This window comes from Prinia subflava, chromosome 3 (genome assembly GCF_021018805.1).
Source record: "Prinia subflava isolate CZ2003 ecotype Zambia chromosome 3, Cam_Psub_1.2, whole genome shotgun sequence".
NCBI lineage: Eukaryota > Metazoa > Chordata > Aves > Passeriformes > Cisticolidae > Prinia > Prinia subflava.
In genome coordinates, this window is record NC_086249.1 from 52,700,065 (window position 1) to 52,716,154 (window position 16,090).

Here is a 16,090-nt window from a genome sequence, read left to right on the forward strand (position 1 = left end):
GCTTAAATGGAAATCAGTGGCTGAATTTAGCAGAGAGCTAAAAAGAAATTTAAAAAAAAAAAAAGTTTTTAAAATCACCAGAGAAAAATTAGAAGCAAGAAGAAAGGAAAGCAGACACCCCTAAAAATGGGGAAAAGTTACATTATACAAACTGTCCCTTATCTTCATAGTGTCCAACTGTGTTAAGAAAGCCAGAGTACTATAAAAGTACTTTTGAATAATTATGCATTTATGTTAGAACAACTCCAAGGGACTTGCTTTCACAGACTGGGTTTTATTCACAGCTTCTGTGAAAAAATCCCCAGGACAATTGGAATCCATACAGATAATAGCATATACTCTTACACGCCTTCCAATCAATAAATTTTTAAAAAACCCCGAACTTCTACAGAGCCTCTCAAGATCAAAAGTCTTATTCCTTTCAGGGGAACCCTTGAGAAACATCCTTTGCAGTATACATTGGTACTTGGAAATTAAAGATAGAATGTGAATGGGATAAAAGCAGTGGAAAACTGCAAAATACTCTGTGAAAAACTGCTCTAACATTAGGGGACAATAAATGGAGATAAACATTTGGTTTTTTCTAACTTTATTTTTCTGCTCCAAGGAGAATAATATTAGTGAAAAATAATTTATTTAATCTCTGTCAGGTTGCTTTAAAATTTGACATAGTTATACTGTCCTGTGAAGTCAATTACAACCATCCCTGTTAGGTCAATGAAGAACCAATCACAACATAAATACACCTAACTGCAAAATGGTAATTCAGAACAGAAGTTAGAAAAATATATGAACTTCCCTTCCTGACGGTCCTGCAAGGCTATCTGTTGTTTCCAAAGAGTGATGCTATGTTTCAGGAAGGACAGAGTATTGGGAAGCAGAAATTTCCATGGGCCTTTTTACCCCAAATTTTCCAGCCCTTATTAATTAAATGGTTATAAATTCTGACTTTCTTCTAACAAATGCAAACTAAAATGCACTCTTTATCATAACTAAATACACAGAAACACATGGGAGAATATTTGGGCTTTAGGAGTTTCTATTCTTATTGAATTAATAAATAAGAAAGTAAACAGTAATAACTATGTCAGTAGTTCCTGCTGGAATTCTCAAATAATCTGCAGTTATGCTTCCAAATTCTGGTCAAACTGATTACCCAGCCCCAGTAATTAGTACCACTTAATGTAAAGTGCTGTTCAGTGTATTAGAAATCTCTTGTCAGAAGATGCCCTGGGCTGACAGCAGGGTGACCAAACTAATTCTCGCTTTTAGAACAGACAGAAATTGTAGGTCAGGGATAAGCAAAATATGCTCACATTTCAGCTGCCTCAATTAGATCTGTATCTGGGATAAAAATTTCCTGTGGTTAATTCATATATGCAACTGAACCTTTGCCTTCATGAATATGAATGCTCACAGAAAAGTTAAGCTGGGAAAAAATACAGTGGTGACAACTCAAGAGTAAGTTGGCAGGCTGTGCTCATTTATTTATTTATATCTTCTCCAGTCATAATGCCTGTTTTAGCATGCATGGGATTTCTTTTGCTCACACTTGGTTTAGAGATATTTAAGAGTATAAAAAAAGCTTAAAATATTATTAAAATATTGCAGCTAATTTCCAACGTAAAAATATATTCAGAAAATGACCAAAACTTTTACAAAAACTACTTACTGAACATGAGAAGACTCTGAGGTTTGTGATGAAAAAAAAATATTCCTGTAAGAGGTGTTTCTTCACATTTTTCTTTTTTTACTTTAACACAAGTGGTTTTGACACAACATACATTTTGTATCATCTCACTCAAGTTCTAATCTTTGGAACAAGCCTAAAATCAACATTAAGATTGGCCCTGTAAAATAGTTGTAAATTAACAAAAAAACCTGATGAAAAATACATTCTTAGAATCAATACTGACGAAAGGAATTTTCATATTCCTAATATCCTAATATTGCAGTTATAGGCTTGCTTTTTTTTTTTTTTTTTTTTTTTTTTGGTTGTTTTGTTTTGTTTTAATTTATATCAGGGAGAATAAGTCCATGTTATTTGAAGTAAGTTTTAAAATTGCAACCTCATAAGAAATGACTGAAGCATTGGTACGTTAATCAGTGAATCATAACATTTTGGATCTTGATACTCAGAGCTAAAGATGTCGTTGGTATTTTCAGTGATGCAATTCCAACCTCAGAAATGTAGATAACTAAAAAGAAAATGGATCGTAAATGAAATTATTTCATTATTTTGAAATTAATTGACCTTTCTCAGTGAGGTCAAAAAGCAGATTTTATGTCAAACCATAAATATAAATATATTTATATTAGCAGTTTTAATATATTTCAGATTAATTTATATGCATCTTTTCACTGTTCTGAATAACTTTAACCTGAATGGAGTCCACAAGAACGATGAAGAGGGTTTTTTCCCATCAGATGTGTAGTGATGGGACAAGGGCTAATGACTTTAAGCTGATGGACAGTAGGTTTTTATTAGATATAAGAAAGATATTCTTCATTATCAGTGTGCTGAGGTACTGCAACAGGTTGACCAAATACCCCATGCCTGGAAGCTTTCAAGGACAGGTTGTTTGGGGCTCTGAGCAAACAAGTCTAGTGGATGACATCCCTGCCCATGGTAGGAGGTTGGAACTAGATGATATTTAAGGTTCCTTCAAACCCAAACCATTCTATGATTCTGTGGGCATAAAAACAGAGCATGATATTGAATTCTGAAAGGCATTTTTCAGGAGTGATTGCAATTAATATTAAAATACAGTTTTTTGTCTAATGAACTGTGAACAATCAAGTTTTATTTTAAAAGCCCTAATTTGTTTAGGTACATGCATTGCCTAGTTATCCAATTATTGCTGCAAAATTACAAATGGGGAAAGTCAAATCTGTTAAATTAGGAAGGTCACCAAAGTAATTAAGACTGCTGAAGCATATTATTAATACTTTACAGTAGGTGGGGCACTGCTGAAATTTACCTGCTTTTCCTTGTTATGTAAATGATGGGCTTTTGTACCATCTGTGTTTAAATGAGTTAATTTACAGATAAAAGAATTGTAAAAGAGAAGGCAAGGTTCTGGGCAAGAAAATTCTTATCAGCAACAAAAATAAAACTGTTTTCTTTCCTTAGTGAGATTGTGCGTTGCTAATTCAACGTTGAGGATGTTGAAATTTTTTTACCTAGGCTTCAAAAGAAATAAGATAACAGGGAAAAAAGAGCAATGGTGTTATAGGTGAAGAAATTTGCATTAAGGATGAAGAGAATGATAAGTATACTTCTGTGGTAAATTTATGTTTCTGGCATTTAATGAAGAACATGGAATTTAATGAATAAGAAATAAGACTCTATGTGCCTCCAGTCTTAACTAGAGTTAAATTTTGGTTCACTATTCCTATTTTTGTATAGATATTTTATATTTTTGACTACAGGAACAAAATTCAGTTTCAGAGATGATATATACTAGATACTCTGTGAAAAATAACATCAAGCACTAATTGCTTAAGACACATCAGTCCTTAGAATTTTAAACAGTTTGGTACAGGGAAATAAACAGTCTTCTGATATAGAATTATATAAGGTCAGTAGCCATTAGGGAGTTGTACAGATATTTTACTAATTCCATTGTGAAATATTTTCATATGTCACCAGTTGGTCTATTATCAGCCAGAAACAACCTTTACAGATATATGGATGTGTACATTAGCACCCATTACCATACTACTCAGTTTTATTCAAATGTAAACTAACTCATGATGTATTGGAAATGCAGCATAAAAGCAAGGAAACTAAAATTAAAACAAAACAAAACAAAACCCCCCACAAACAAACAAAATAACAAAAAAAAAAAACCCCAAAAACATAGAGAAGGCCATAGTTGAAGATCTTGAAGCTGATAAAATCAGCCAATGTAGAAATAAATCTCTGTGTGTGCAAGCATTTTTATTCCTGTTCTTCCAAGTCTGACACTTGTATGGTAAGCAATACCCATGGTCAATCTTTGTATCTTTGAAGGCCTGAAAACAAGCTGCTAAATACCTATGATGTTTATTTAATTGCATATCAAACTGTATACCATTCAGATTCAGGATCACTCTCAGTTTACAGGCGACACTAAGATGTCAGGAGTGTTCATCTGCTGGAGGGCAGGCAGGTTCTGCAGAGGAATCAGGACAGGCTGGATTGATGGGCTGAGGTCAGTTAAATGAGGTTCAACAAGGCAAAGTCCCAGGTCCTGCACTTGGATCACAACAACCCAACATAAGCAATAATACAGCATCTAAGTAGAATTCATTTTTTCCCCTAGTCACATGTCAAAGGCTTCATATTCAGATTATTGTGATCTTTGGGATATTAGTTTACTACCATCTCTCCTCTCCTCTCCTCTCCTCTCCTCTCCTCTCCTCTCCTCTCCTCTCCGAACCTCTCCTCTCCTCTCCTCTCCTCTCCTCTCCTCTCCTCTCCTCTCCTCTCCAAACCTCTCCTCTCCAAACCTCTCCTCTCCAAACCTCTCCTCTCCTCTCCAAACCTCTCCTCTCCTCTCCGAACCTCTCCGAACCTCTCCGAACCTCTCCGAACCTCTCCGAACCTCTCCGAACCTCTCCTCTCCGAACTTTTCCTCTCCTCTCCTCTCCTCTCTGAACTTCTCTGAACCTCTCTTCTCAACCTCTCCAAATCTCTCCGAACCTCTCCTCCTGTGATACACAATCATAGAATAGTTTGAAATAGGACTTCAAATTATTATAATCTTCAATTATGTCAGGTTGCTTGGAGCCATGTCCAATCTGATCTTAAATGGTTCCATGGATGGGGCATCTCAGCCTCTGGCCAACCTGTTCCAGTGTTTTATCACTCTCATTGTATAAAACATCTGTCTTACAGCTAATCTAAATCCACCCTCTTTATATTTAAAACCATTACCCCTTATCTTTGCACAACAGATCCTGCCATATAACATTTATTCAATGTGTTTTCCAGTAATCTGGAAATATTTTGTTTAACTAGACCTACAAGTGGACCAGGATTTCTGTAAAATCCCAGCAATATCAGACACTGCTCTTAGATCCATCTTTGGACTTAACTGTGAACAGTGTTTTAATCTGTAGAAGCCAATTATGTTGGTTTTACTTGTAAATAGGGGCCAAGAGTAGGGTTTTTTTCTGACTTGAATTTTAACAGGATCTGCATCAGAGATCAAATTTGTTATCATTTTGTTTTCATTGGAACACAGCACCAGTGCTGTCTAATATTCTTTATGGTGAAAAATACACTAACTTCTAGTTATCTTGTAATGTGATTTTTGAGGCCCAGACATACAAAATTGATAGCTTAGACAGGCCATACTACTTATTAATGGAAAGTTTTTAAGAAGGAGTTACTAAAAAGGATAAAAAATGGCTCTGTTGTGAACAAAAATCTCTATCTTATTTTTCTTTTGCTGTCTTTCTTGTCACTGAGACAGCTGGCAAGATAATATCATTTAAAGTGACAAACAATTATCTGTCATCATTATCTGCAATGATCTCAGGAAAGTTAGGAAGATGGGCTTGTTTTTTCTCAAAAGTGAATAACAGGAAGGTAGGAAACCTACCTTAAAACAATTTAAAGTATGAGTTCCACTACTTTCAATATAAAAAAAATAAAATTAAATGTATATTTTTGCTTCACAAAACTCTGTAAGTAAAGCAGCATGGTTTTGCTATGAAATTTCTTGCGTGAATTGTCAATATCTGAAGGATAATTGAAATTTTACAGTCATTCCTAGTAAGAATTTAGAGCTCAAACCACTTCTAATTAAAGTAAGTGGAAATATTTTCACTAAGCTGATAAGGAAACAGAAAAGGTCATTCTCTTATATCAAGTAATATAATGAATGCTATGACAGACATGAAAACATTAATTTAGATTTTTATGGAGAAACAAAAGGGCTTGGGAAATCAATGGTCTATATATAGAGGAAGGACAGAGAAGTAACCTGGAAGAAGTGTACATAACTGAAGGCTAGTCAGGAGTCTTCTCTGGAAGAAAAATAGCTATTGAAATAGACTCAAATTTATGTTGGGAATTTGTTGTGGACTACCAGACAGAAAGTATTGTAACATTGACTGTGAAAGCAAAAGAGTTGATGAAAAAGGAAAAATAGTTTTGATAGGAGATTTTCGTTATCTTGATGTAAACTAGTATGAATATAACATAAAACTATAGTTAGACAAATGACTATGCAAAGAATAATATCAAATCTGATCATCTTACAAATCAAAATGTTCCCATTTTCTATTTCTTAAACCTAAACTCAATGCCTAAAATCCAGTTTTGCAGTCTTACTTCTGCTATACCTAGTTATCCTTGAAAATCATATGTCAAACAGAAATTCTTTTCATGATGAACACATCACAACCACAGGTGTTTCAGTACTGAATTGTTCATATAAGAGGGTAAGTTTCTTTAGAAAGTAAGAGAAAACTAGTGATAGAAGATGAGAGGGTAAAATGCAAATTCAAGGCACAACTTTTCTGGAAATTATTCTATTTCCCTATAGGAAATTAATCCCACCTAATAGAAAAATTGGCAACTCTTCCATGGATGCAATAAATTACTTTACCCAAGAGTATTTTGCTGCATATGCAGCCATATGACAGCCTTATTTACTTTTAAAGCTGAACAATATAGGAGGCATGAGGTCAAGAGAAACTTAGGAAATGAATCATGATCTCTTCCAGTTCTGAATACAAGGGAGCTATTGCATGAATAAATAAGATGCCCAAAATCCCAAAGGGGACAAGACAACTTACAAAACTTACAAAATTCATTTAAAAATAAGTTTGTTTATATATAGATTAAAAAAATGGAAGATTAATAAAATACATATCTCTGAAAGCTTGTCTACAGCAGAGTATATATGACTTCCACTGTAAAAATAGTGCTTCATATGATTGGGTCACTTGCTGTGGAATTTCATCTGGAAACCAGCCTAAGAAAACTCACACAAGGTTGAAGTGTACTTGGTTTAGAGTTTAGGAACATATTATTTTCACAATTCACTGTGAAAATACCTTTAACTCTGATATTCACTTTAAAAAACGTGGAAAAAAAATGTTTAACTCAATACGAAAAACCAGAAGGTCTGTCAATGCAAAAGGTATTTAGCCACATAAAACTAAGTTTCTTTATTTTTTTTATTGTTATTATTTTTTCTTTTTTTATTTTTATTCTCCTGTGAAACACACAAAATATTTTCATTCTAAATAAAACTACACTCTAAAAGTCATAATATTGCATCAGTTGAAGCTTCTGTTCTATATGGAGTTAACTCATTCATATATGAGACTTACCCAGACAATTCATAAGCCCAGTATTTAGCTCCGAAGCTGTGGATTAGCTGGGAGCTCTTCAATGTGATCTTTTTTGTTCTGTGTTTATTAGAAATTACTAAGTAAATTCTGATGATTGATGGGCTATAATGGTGTCAGATTCACTTCAGTTTGGCTTTTGAATATAATTTAGGGGATTGTAATAATTAGATCTGCACTGCTAATAATTATTTTATTAGATCCTAAAGATTTCAAGTGTATTAACAGCAGTGTAATCTTTGCTCAAGTACAAGGAAAACAAACCAAAACCTTACCTCTAGAGTGAACTAGTGCTGTTCTATGAATTTTCTATGCTACTAAGAATAATAGCTAAAGCTAAATATAAAATCTCAAATACTCAATAAAATCAACAACAACAAACACATAATAATCATAATCAGAGTAGATAATCTTTTAAAAACACTAACAAATCTAATAATTCTATCTGTATTTTTATGGCAAAACAAATATTCTTTATAGGCGATATAGATATATTCTTCAGATCAGGTCCTTCAGATAACAGGGTTTGAGGAATTAGTCCTACCTAGTACATTTAAGGCATTTCCCAGTGCAAACTTGAAGGAATTGAACAATTTAGGCTCTTATGGATGCTCAAGGCACTAACAATACCACATTTTATCTAAGCCCCTTTGTAGATTTTTTCCCTTATCCCTCTGGTGTTAGGTTATAAAACTTTAAATCACTTTTCAAAAAACGTAATGCCAGTATTTACTTAGGAAGCCTTCTCACAAACAAACAAAAAAAAATTTCAAATATATTGTAGAAATAAATTCATTATCTAAACCCCAAATATAAAGTTCTGTGAGTGAATGCAGAACAGCTGCAAACTCAAAATTAGATCAAGATTAACAAGATAGCTGCCAAAATTATTGTCTAGTTTTCAGGATCTGATTCCAATTCGGCTTTTAAAAAATATGTATCTTATATTTTAGCTTTGATGTATTTTGTGGGTATTTCTGAAGTGAGATTTATGCTTGAAACTCTGGTACTAGTCAAGATATCTTACACAATTGTTTCTTTCATCCTCACACCTTTTCCTCAAAGTAGGGTAAAGACACACCTCTTTACACAGATTCATGGGAAAAAAAAGCAAGTAGAAAATAGAAACACACATTGCTACACGTTAAATCTCTGATTCTATATTTTAATAACACAACCTGAAAGTTACTTTCCCAGTTCCTATTCAAGGAAGAGTTTGTGAAGACAAAAGATGGGCAAATCAGGCTACACTGTGCAGGTGAACATGTAATTGAAGAGCCTTGGGACTTTTATTCCCATACTGGTTACATCTTGGGTGGTGTCAGTACAAGGTTGAGATACACATCATCCTCACCTAATAACCTTCCTAATCTAAAGACTGCGGGGAGAAAACTGTAAAATAACATTTATAGAGTAGTCAACACAAAGTTAAAATTGCTGGAGAAAGTACAGAATTCTATTGCATGGGCAAAAGTGGAATAGAAGCCATTGATGAAAAGCTAAAAGGGTAAAACTCTTTTTTTTTTTAATACATATTGTTTTACTAAAAAACATCATCTCATAAATAGTAACTAAGATTATTGCAAACAACAGAGAAGGCTATACATTTCTTAAGGGTTCAAATAAAATATTTGACTTTTCCAAAGCATCCTTCTATCAAAAAACCCATCAGCTTTAACTTTACACTGAACACTGAATCTTTCAGATCTTCTCCCATCTACTGAGCAAGAAATAAAGGGTTTCTTACTTTAGAAAATTTTGTCTTCCAAATTAACAAAGTAAAATCCAGGGCTATATACTGAAAAACTTTCCCTTATAGCCTTGCAGGGAAGAAGTATAAGTAGCATTTTACAACGTTTTTCTCAAAAAAGCTCGATTTTTTAATTAATTTAATATCAGACATATTCTGGGTAAAAGTTATTATATCAATATAACTATCATATCTTTATAACTATCATATCTTTAGGGGTATCAATTTCTTACATTCTTCTCAAATTACTGAATCAGACTAATGCCTGAAAACTAGCAAGCTTTACTTTGTTAACAAACAAAACCTTAAAAACCAAAGACCAAAAAACCAAAATCCAAAAACCTCAAAATACTTATTTTTAACAAATAACTGGAATTCAGTAGAACTCATTTCTTCAAGCTATTTTCTCCTAACACAATGGACTTTAGGTAATCAACATACAATTAGATTTTTAAAAATCAAAATATAATTTGAAAATAAAACTATTAATTTTCTTTAATTATATAAAGAAGTTTCTCTCTAATCTTTGAGTAAAAATTTAATCTAACTTCACCTTCACAGCACTACATTCTTAGATTCACCTGAGAGAAATGGACATTGATTTATTACCTAATTATTACAGGAAGATAAATAGGACAGTGAAACGAGATATTTTACGACTTTATGTATGCTTTCAATATTAACAGTGTAGTGCAATGTGATTGCTTAAGTGGAAATTTTAATCTGAAAGTAGAGTCCTAATTTAGAGAATGCTGGGGGACTTTTACAGTACAGAAGAGGTAGGGCTGAAACAACCACCCAGCTTCAGATGGAGTTGAGCATGCCTGGGAATAGTATTTCAATCTACTCTTTCTGAGGCTTTGTTACTATGGATATCATCAGTTTCTTTTGTTTATTAATGGTCTAAAACAACACCCTCCAAACACGTAGTAACATTGCAGTGCACTACAGTAACAGACATTTCAAACTCTGCTAATAAAGGCTCCCTTTGCTGACGCAGGACTTACATTAGGCACTGCAAAGATAATCATTCAGAGCAACATAACCCATGAAGCAAATCTGTAAACAGAGCCGTTTCTGGAGACAGATGGAATTTTACCTGGAAGGTTTCTTGTTGAATTATTAGATGATGATCATTAGTTTTTGACTAAAACCACTGCAAAACACGCATGTTATTCAGTTTTAATCCAGCTTTGGCATCCTCCCTTCATTAGCTAACTCACTGCTTGCCAAGGTCAACTTGGCTATGTTCAGAAAATTGCAGTGCAGATATTCAATTCCATTCCTAAGTTGAACATCCTATTCCCAGAAACTGGTTGCATTTTACGGCAGAATTTTATTAATGTTTCCTCAGTCTGGAAGATGGGTCTTCTTAGAGGTTTATTTCTCCACAGTAGCAGCCTGTTCCCAGTCTCAATGGCTGTGTTTTCAACTCACTTCAAAAGATTATTTTATGAAGCAGCTGCAAAAAAACGTTCTCTGCTTTGTGAGAATATATCTGTCCCCGTGACTGCTCAAGGACAGGCACGTAACTGGGCATATCTGACAGGACACCAGCCCCCATGGGCAGGCTTAGGACAGTGAGGCCCTCTCTGGCCTCTTGCTCTCCTTTAGCTTTGTGCACAGCCAGTTAGACTTCAGGCTACCTTGAAAAAGATAGGATAAGAGATTTACATATCTTATTTGATTTTTGTTATGTACACTCCAGAAGCAGCCTGCAAAAAGAGGATGACTGCTATTTACTGAGGACCCAGTAGAAGCTTGGGTACAATTACTCTCTGACCCATCTACATTGTTGATCTTTTGGATGCAACTCAGCTTTTCATGCCATGAAGTCCTTTGAAAGTTACAGTGCAGCAGGTCTATAGTGTACTGCATGGTGAAGAAATAATCAGGGAACAGTTTGCTGCTCTCAAAACATTGCTAAGGGCAATAAAAAATGCACGTTGTGTTTCACTGATTCAGTTAAGAACCTTTCATTGGTTTATTTTCTGTTTGACCTGTATAACAAAAATGGAAAAAACAGCCCGGTCAAATACTTTTAATGGGTTACCTGCCTGCAAATAATACAGGAGAGAAAAGCACTAAAAATTCCCTAAGAATTATCAGCTCTGTCTTCTCCAAATTTTTTTCACATAATCAGGTGAACATGCAAAACTAAAATTGAGTGAAAATGTTGTTGACAGATATCAACCCCATGGCTTACATTTTAAGTTCCAAATGAAATATAACTTTGTATTTATGTGTCAGTCTGGTACCATGGCTGAAAAAATAGTTTAACTTCATATTTTTTATCTAAACTAGGATGCAGTAGTGTTAAATAGATATCTTTAAATCTATAAAATAGATTTGTATTCACATAAAAGTTTTATCTAATGGCTATGGTCTTTATTAATTTTGAACCAAAATCTATAATTTTTTTCTGTACAATACAAAAAATAAAAAGAGAATGTCACTGATTCCTTATCATATGTCTGTCATACTGTGAATAGAAGCTGATAACAAGCAAAATAGTTTCAAGGGACTGAATTTTTACTGTCACTCAAATGAAAATAAGATTAAGGACCTAATGCAACTGCAAAGGAAAACACTGCTTGAAAAACAAATCTGAATATAACTTTAATTAGAAAGGAAAAGGGTGTTAAAGCCACATATTATTCATAAAATCAAATGTAAAAATTTAGACTTACTTAAAACTGTATATTTCAATAAGCTCAGCTGCAAAAAATACTACAGGAAAGTGATATCACATTGACATTTTACACTGAGTTTTGATTTTATAAAATGTCTTTAAAGATAATACTGTGAACAACTTTCTGGTTTCTTTAGTTACAGCTCTTGCATTCCTTAAAAACGAAATATAAATTCCATGCCATTAATGCATATATGGAATATAGCTTTACAATATAAGTTTATTGGTTTCACTGTCATGCCAGTAGAGACAGTTTTAACTTAGCAGCATAACAACAGATATCTGCAGATTTATTCTTAGCATCTTGCAGAAAACCAAGACCTATGGTCCTATAAAAGTTTTAGTAACTTATTTCAAAACCAGTATCTTTGTCTAGCTTTTTCATTCAGCTGAATTTTCTTTGATTAATTATAAATAATATTAATATCTTTTTCCCTTTTTTCCCCAAATTTGTATAGACTAATAAAGCACTGTGATCTTGTTTGCGATGATCAATTAACAGACTTCTCCTTGTTACAAGTGGATTTCTCCACCAGAAGGAGCCCGGGAAGAAAACCTCTTCTCCTCCTGCCCCTGGCAATAAGTGAGCTGGTATAGAATAATGCCTTAGTCATTCCCCCTCCCAGCTACTGCAAAAAAATTAACTCTGTCCTGTCAGAATCCAGGATAAAGAGCTATTTATTTTTTTCCTTTCTTCTGCCTGTAAAAAACCTTGATCTGTGACACATGAAATATAAAACACACAGGTATTGAATAACAAATAAGTTAAATATCAACTACAATCACCTTGATTCACAGGGCAATACTGCAGCAGCTCTGTTTGTAAGTCACCAGTAAATACAATACTCTTATAGCTGAAAATAGCTATAATACTTACAAATATATGAAGAGATTTGTCTTTAAGCCTTCATCACTTAGTACTAATAGTGCCATTGTGTGGCTTTATTTTCTACTTCACCAACCTGGATTTTTTTGTCTGCATGGTGAGCAGCATTTATTTTGCTAATATCTGAAAGGAGGAAAAATACTTTCATCAGCTAAAACATAAAAACAACAAAAATATGTAATATTTTATTATTTATGTATCACAAGGGTGTTGCTTGGTTGGGAGAATTTAATTTATGGGTCAAGAGCTCTAGAAATCTCTTCAAGGGCATAAACCATATTACACCTTAATCTTAGAAGAAAAGAGAAATTGGTGTATATCAAACAACTTAGCCCTCTAAGTCATTCCCAGTTCTTAGTTGTATAAACATGGCATAAATGTCAGTTTATTTCTGGCCCTTTTAATAGGAAACAGGCTAGTGCTCTTCAAACTGAAACATGGCATTTTATTCTAAGCTGGTTTTTATTCAGTGGCTGTTCCCAATAGATAGTACAGAAGAGCTTGTTTCATGCTGGGTTCCCTGTACCTGTATAGTATTTTAATACTATTTCTGCAGGCTTAAAGTGTACAGCATTAACATGTGCAACACAGGGAATACAAAACAAATCTTCAGTTCCATGATATACACACCTTTCTGATGAGCCAGCTACAGCAAGTATATTACTTTTGAGTTGCTCTAGTGGTTTCACTTCTCTAAATTAGCACTACTGACATTTCATGGTACCATGTTTTTTATGGGTTTGCCCATACAGATGATCCAGAATCCTTTCCACCTAATTGATTTTAGAGAGTCCCCCTCAAAAATGAGATGTCAGAACAAACATCTCTCATAAATTCACATCAAATATTTACTTCCAAAATAAATATCTTAAAGGACACAAAAAACCTAAAATATGTATTAAGAATTCACAGCCTATTTTCAAAATGAAGGGGACAGCAGCAAGAAACTAGTTAAATAATGAATAATAATTTCCAGAACAACACAGATATTGCTAATTCAAATTTCACAGCTTTTCCCTTATGCTTGATTTTCCCTGAAGTATTGTCTAAAATATCTCCCACCCAACATCAAGAATGATCCTTCACACTCTGATGGGAATAATTTTGACTCTTGAGTGGTTTGGAGACGATTATGTAATCTAATGCCCAGCAGTGACCAATGGAAACAATTAGGCATTTCTGGAATTAGGTTTGTTTACATGTCTGGGAGAGCTATGTCTTGGAGAGCTATCTTTGTCCCTTCATAGCTGGAGATTCACCACCCACCTACCTTGCTCATTGTTGGTGAATGCTTAGCCAGCTAATGTTTGGTGATATTGAATGTAGTCACAGCTATCACATGAATAAGCCACACGTACCCAACACTCCCTCAGCTGTTCTCCTTTTGTGAGGATCACTATGGGAACAGATCACAGTGTTCTGTTCAGTGACTGGTGTGATGGCAGCTCACATGACCTAGGATTTTCTTGCTGTAGGCACCAAGAGCTGGGGCTGAAGAAGGACAGATTTACTAGGGGCTGGGAGGGATGGAATTGTTAACACTTCATCACCTCACAGAGTCCAGCATTTGTCCCCGTGTCTCCTGGCACAGACATGTATACAGATTTGCATATCTCTGTCCATTTCAAAGAAAATAGGGCAAGGACGAGTCTCCCAAGGTAGTGACTTGAAACTTCACTACATTTTTACCTGGTTTTAAGTGCTGAAAAAGCTCAAGGAAAAGCAGTAATTCTGAGAGTCAAATGACTGCTGAAAGCTTTTGTGTCAGGTTAGTGGTTTTTAATTAAACATATTTGTAAAGCTTTAAACTTCTCCACTTCTCCTGATCACTAACAAGGAGTCAGTATATAAAGATACTTTTTAACCTGTGAAATTAAGAGACATACCAGGATAATGCTGCTAGAGAAGCAAAGAGGAAGAAGAGGTACTGTTAAATAAAACAGATGCATTAGACATAATTTAAATGATATATGGCACCAGGTGCGTAATATCAGTAAGTTGTCTATTCTCTCCGTTCCCCTCTGCTTTTTTTTTTTTTTTTTTTAATCGGAGATTGAGTTTCTGAGACATCTTAGATAAGATTTGGAAAATCTGGAGGGCTGCTGACTTATCAGCAGAACACAGCTTAATATGTAAAAGTGATTCATGCAAATTTCAATAGATAACAGACAGACACATTTGTAATTTCAGTGAAAAAGAGTCTCAGTAGGTGAGGTGATAAATCTATGAAACTTGGTTCTATTTACTGACCTGAAACAGATATGGAAGTATGCAAATAAACAGTGTTTCTGTTTAAATGAAATAAATAGATACTTGGCGTGTTTCTCTTTTATTCAGAAGGTTGCTGATCATAACTATGGTAGATGAGAAATCAAGCAGTCTTAAAATATGGATAGCAATTCCCTTCTGTATATTATTATTATTATTATTATTATTATTATTATTATTATTATTATTATTATTACTCTCTTGCTTCAATTATTTTAGTCAGCTACAAGTAGAGAAAATTGAGGAAAAATTCTGCCAGGATTTCTTTAATAATGCTTCAGTCCAAATTTCTCACACAACACCTCGTTTCAAATGTCTATCCTGATAAATTGGGTTGATATCTCTGAGTACTTCAAGTTCAAGTCAAAATGAAATGTAGATTCAGAATATTTCTCAAAATAAAGCTCATGTTTCAAGTTTTAGACATCATAGCTTAAAAATTAATGTATATCTGACAAAAAGCCTTGAGATATTGCATAACTGTTCAAAAGGAGTTACTGCTGTAAGGCTGACAGAATTGACGGTGCTTCTTATATTTTCTTGAGTTTTCTAAATTAATCCGTTTCAGCCATGACCTGAATTAGCGCTACATGATGCTGATAGAGAGACATAAACAATACCTGTGGTCATACAATAAGTTATAGGCCACATGTCTAGTCTACAATCCATTTTCTTGCAAGATACAATTAATTCAAAATATTTTATGTCTTCCCCTTCAAAAGTCAGGAACACAGTTGTTTCCTTAAAGCCAGATATGAAGAGAGTAAACACAGAATTATTAAAGGAGAAAAATCGTCTCTGTGTATATGTATATATATAATTTAACATTTCTTGGGTGATGTCCTCATTCCAGCTGTAAATGTTAGGCAAGTTCCCTCACAAGCAATAAAGTTCTCCTCCTTAGGCATCTGACTTCCCTTCAAAAGACTGTCAAGCATTGTTACAGCTTTAATCTTACCACCTCTTAAGGACTATATCCTGGCCAAAACCTTTCAAGTTCAGTTGATGACCACACTAAGGTTTTAAACCAGAGCTCTCCGTGTTGCCCCTACAGAGTGCAGCATCAGCCTTCCAAGTATTCAACTCCCTGTTGCTCTATACATTTTTCCAGAAACTAATTGCCAATTTAGACAGTATAAGCATA

The 16,090-nt window shown here is 34.1% G+C and overlaps 1 long non-coding RNA gene across 1 annotated transcript in view; it reads right to left on the reverse strand.

Moving 5' to 3' along the window:
* The window catches only part of LOC134548633 (uncharacterized), a 28,711-nt gene extending 14,503 nt beyond the window's left edge, over positions 1-14,208 (reverse strand). The window contains exons 1-2 of the long non-coding RNA XR_010079837.1: positions 13,949-14,208; positions 12,670-12,801 (exon numbers count right to left, since the gene is read on the reverse strand). This is a non-coding gene — a long non-coding RNA (uncharacterized LOC134548633). The remainder of the gene's footprint in view (positions 1-12,669; positions 12,802-13,948) is intronic.
* Between the last annotated feature and the right edge of the window lie 1,882 nt (positions 14,209-16,090).